Source organism: Mastomys coucha, unplaced genomic scaffold (assembly GCF_008632895.1).
Source record: "Mastomys coucha isolate ucsf_1 unplaced genomic scaffold, UCSF_Mcou_1 pScaffold22, whole genome shotgun sequence".
NCBI classification, from domain to species: Eukaryota; Metazoa; Chordata; class Mammalia; order Rodentia; family Muridae; genus Mastomys; species Mastomys coucha.
This window is the reverse complement of record NW_022196905.1, coordinates 195,814,010-195,819,024: the sequence shown is the minus strand read 5'-3', so window position 1 is coordinate 195,819,024 and position 5,015 is coordinate 195,814,010. Positions and strand designations below refer to the sequence as shown.

The following is a 5,015-nucleotide window of genomic DNA, read 5'->3' as shown; positions in this document are numbered from 1 at the left end:
ATGGTTGTAAATTTGTGCATTTAATTAATTTTAAATATAATGCTATTTTCTGCTTTCATTTGATAAATAATATGCATATTTTTCATTACAAGAAAGAAACTAATTTTGAAGAGGAACAACATAAAAACTATTACATAGTAAAAACTGATAATTGAATATTAAGTAGGATACAAAATAGAATATATTCATACAATATTTTTAAAAAGACTGTTTAAAAAAATGTAAACTACTACAACAAAAACTCAATAAGGTTAAGAAATGTTTATTCATTTTGCCTTAAGTATTTTCCCTTAAAGTATGAGTATAGAATTTTGTCAGATTTATTATTATCACAACAATTAGATAATTAGTAATATCAGTATAAAATTTCTCATATATTTATAATTGACCATTTTGGAGAAGAATGTAAAAATCATCTTATATGAAATTTGATGATATATTATAAATACTTATATACAACCTGCCCAGTCAATTTGAGGTACTCTCTGTCTTTCATCTTGGTATCTTGTCAACATACACCAATATTTGAACATCTTCTGTCTTTGATGAAAATTTGTTTTATTTACTAAAACACCACTGTCTTCCTATTCATTGTTTTTGTACTGTTTCTCTTATAAACATTTAAGAACACATAGAGAAGTTAGAAACACAAGTTTTATATATTTTTATTGCATAAACTATATTATTATTCTTATTAACAAATCAACTCTAGGTTGAATATTTGAAAAAAAGAGTCTTTTGACCAAAGGATAATAAGTTTCACTATAAATTAGTGCTTCAAAGATAATGTGGCATAATATTCTCATCTATGTTATTCAACAGCACTGCTGTAATTAATAAATAAATGTGAATGAAAAAGACCTCCTTATGATGTTTCTGTAGTGAAAAACCAAGTGCCCAACAGTCCATTAAATCGCTTATGCAGATGGGTATAAATAGTTTACAGTATTTGGGTTGTAGCCCCTAACATATTCCCCTGTACCCTGACACTTTTAACAATTTTGTCATGAGATCCAAAACTTTAATACTTTAGTAAACTGTGATAGTAAAATATTTCTGTGACTCATAACTGACATCCTCAGACCCTTACTTGAGAAACATTCTTGTCTCTATTATGACATCACATTTATTAAGCACATGGGATGGTTTAGAGATCTAGTATACCAGAAGCTTTCCTGGACTTCTTGGAGGACACCTTTCAACATAAGAAAGACATAACTAATTTAATATTCACACACCTGTACTTTTAACATGGACCAAAGGTAACAAAACAACTATTCTTCTGGGTTGGTCATAGTGGTTTTGCAATATTACTTGGGATTAAATAACTATTCTCAAACTATGTCTTGAAAATTATTCAAAAGATGGCCATGTAAATTTGTTCAAATTCTAGGAATCTATATCTAGCTTGGCAACTTATTTGTAGTACTATATTTAAATATACTTTTAAACGTACTGTACAATGAAGATTAGAGCTATGACATTTTTGGTTTTCTTTTAGCATTTTTTAGATAAAAGTTATTTATTTTCTTTTTCATGGCAAAATGGATAATACTAACAATTGTATCTCTAAACATATTTTAGAAACTTATTTTTAAAGAAAACATCAGCTAGGCCCCCAACCACATTCAACTTCCCTATGTTTTACTTCATAATGAATTGACCATCTTTTGAGTTATTCTATACCTGGTCTTCAAGACTGACATGAATTATTTACTGATATGTAATTCCTGAAAAGAAAAAAGATGGCAAAGTAAAGGTCATTATTTATAATTGTTTATTGGACAAAGGTAATTTTTTTCTACCCTGGTTTCCTTATTATTGCAAGGAGATAAATTTCTAGCACTTAAAAGATTATAACCATGAAACTGTAATAACCAAACAGATCTTATAGGTGATTCCTTAAGTCTTAATAGATGTACCAGACAGTAGTTTCCCAAAAACATTCATTTTCTATAGTTGCATATGAAATTAACACAAACATATGAGCATAAGAGGATGAAATGCTGCAGTTTCTGGATAGGAAGAGGAGGCTAGTCAGGACTTAGATTCTCAGTTTTGTCTCCCAAATCAAAAGCAAGGTTTAACTACCTTTCATCAATTCATTCTGGCACTTTATGTTGATTAGAGTACTAATATCTAAATACTAATAGAATTTAGTTGCTTGTAGTTACACCACTGAGTTCCTGAGTCACTCACCCATATTGATATTTTCAATACTGCTGCTTGTTTCTCCCTGAGGTCACATGGATACTCTTTTTTTTTTATGATTTTTACATGATTAAGTCAGTTTCATTCAAAATAATGTAGCTTGTAAATAATTTGAAGTCAGCTAATTTTAATCAAATTAGTTTCACAAAATAAGAATACCAAAATGAAACATAATCTGATCATTCAATGTTAAGGATCTTGCTACAAGTAAGAGGATGAATTTGTAAGGGCATTCTCAGCATGGAATTCTAATGGTCCATTTTAACATCATTTGCAGGAATTAATTCTAAGTACAATCATTTAGAGAAGTCTTCAGTAAACAGATCTGTTATGTGTGAATTTAAGGCCTTTTTCAATTTTATTATATATTATTATATATGGGTTTGTGTATTAGATGAGGATTGGAGTTAGAGATTGTTGGGATTGACCTGATACAGTGTGGGGAACTGAACTATGAATTCCTGTCGTCTGTGAAAACAACATATATTCTTAACTCTTCAGCCATCTCTCCAGCTCTGACATTATGTTCTGTGAACTCAACTCAACAACCTGCTTGTGTGTTGCTTCTTTCTGAATGCTGTTACCCATTCACATGGAAGAGATCAATACAAACCCAATCTGTATTGTAACTCCTTCATGGAATTACAATATGCAGACCAATATCATGAAAAAGATTTCTAAGGTAAAAGTCCTTATTTAAGATACTAGCAGGATCAGAATGAAGCTCCTACTAACATGATTGGCACGATGTTATGGTCTACTTTGTCTTGCTTTCTAGCTTGCCAATATTTCACTTCAATGTTTCCAAACAAAGTAAAATATAAACTAGATGTTTCCTTCCCTACCTCCCACTCATCATTGCAGTATTTTCATATTGCTACATTTTTTCCCCAATTGGGGTAGGGAAGCTTATGTCTCTCTAACTTCTATTTCTTAATTGTATCATTGTACTGTGAAAATATATCAGTCAATGTACCAGAACATGTGAATCCTTTGGAAGAAGGGAAGTAAGTTTTGAAGGAGCCAGAGAGGTTAAGAACACTACAAGAAGACCTACAGAATTAACTAACTTAGGCCCATAAGGTCTTGGGGAGACTGAACTACGAACCAGAGAGCATGCATGGGATGGATCGAGGCTCCCTACTCAAATGTAAAAGGCATGCAGTTTAGTCTTCATGTAGAACCCTAACATCAGGAGCAGGGTCTGTCTCTGACTGTTTCCTGGCTTTGTATCCCTTTTTCCTAACTATACTGCCTTTCCTAGACTCAATAGAAGAAAAGGCATCTAGTTCTACTGCCACTTTATATTAGGTTTATATTCATGGGAGAACTTTCCCTCTCTGAGAAGAAAAAAGCAGGGAGGGCAAGAAGATTCAACAAAGATGTAAATAATTAATTAATGAAAAAATCATGGACAGAAAAATGTATTTTATCTTTTACGTTTATAGATCAGATATCCTAAACAAGATCTACAAACAAATATCAAACAAAATATAGGCCCATTTGATAGTCCATTTTGACACAAACCATATTATAGGGTTGTCTATACCAACTAACTTGCAGAAAGTATATACTATTAATATGATTTTACTTGTCACTAGCATATGAGACTTTTCAAGATGTAAATATAGATCAATTTCAACTTGATGGAATTCATTGTGTTTCTACTACTTCGCTTTGACAATACTTGGAAAGGTAACTACATAAACTAGTAATAGGAAGGCTTTGGAATAGTCTGCTGTGTTTTTTAAAGTTTTGAACCAATTACACTTAATATAAATAGGAATACTAAATATAAAGGATTTGCTGATTACATTTTCTTTAATTTTCAATTGATAAGTTTTATATTAACGTGAATATTGAGATGACGTTTTAGTTTATGATTATACCTTAAAACAATTTCATTAGGTTAAGTAATATGTCATTGGCTTTTTAAAAAGTGAGACCCATAATAGATACAGAAATGTTGACCAACGGATCCAATATTGCAGATTAATTAACTTTAATTGCTCTGTTTAACTATAGTAAATAGTTTATAATAACATATTGAAAATTCAAGTTTGTTAAAGAACCAACTTTTTGGAGACAGGGTCTCTCTATGTAGTCCTAACTCTTTTGATGCCCTGGTGCTCACTCTGTAGTCCAAGCTGACCTCAAAATTACAAAAATTCTCCTGCTTCTGCCTGCCAAGTGATGAGATCTAAGGTGTGCACTACCACAGATGGTTAAAACAACAAGCTGTTAATGTTAAGGGCACTATAGCAATTCCAATGGATCCATAGGAGTTGATTGTTAAGAAGGAATGATAGCCATGCATAAAGGAGACAACATCAAAACCCTGGAAAAGTCCCAGGTAATCATTATAACATAGAAACTGTTCTGCCCCAAATCTTAACACACAAAATATTTCAAAAGATCCTACCTTTAAAGAAACTCTCAGATGATATTGCAAAATATTCTACAATCTCAGTTTTTGATTTTCAAGGCAAAAATATGTTTTTGTTATGTGGAAATAAATTCTGACTCCATACATGGCTCCTTGCTGGCTTCACATGAAATCTTAAAGACATTTTATGATATGTTATTAGCCATACATGCAGAACAAATTGGCCAGTTTCCACCCATTAGTATAAAAATATTTATTTGTCTGTTATGGCACTGTTTTTTGTAAGTGGTTCCAAAGAATTTGATATTATTTGGTAACCCTAGTCTAGGGATATTTTGACCCAGAACAGATCATTTTTTTTTTTATTTTAGATATTTTCTTTATTTACATGCGAATTTCTCCTTTCCCAGTTTCCCCT

The 5,015-nt window shown here is 31.3% G+C and overlaps 1 protein-coding gene across 8 annotated transcripts in view; it reads left to right on the top strand.

Annotated features, from left to right (window-relative positions):
- Positions 1-1,138: 1,138 nt before the first annotated feature.
- LOC116069299 (disintegrin and metalloproteinase domain-containing protein 29-like) overlaps positions 1,139-5,015 on the top strand; it is a 39,558-nt gene continuing 35,681 nt past the window's right edge. For 7 of the 8 annotated variants that reach the window (XR_004109963.1, XR_004109964.1, XR_004109967.1 and 4 more), the window contains exon 1: positions 1,139-1,262. The gene's annotated coding sequence lies outside the window, so the exon portion shown is untranslated. Of the gene's footprint in view, positions 1,263-3,588; positions 3,907-5,015 lie in introns of those variants that run through there. The other variant, XR_004109968.1, reaches the window with a different exon arrangement.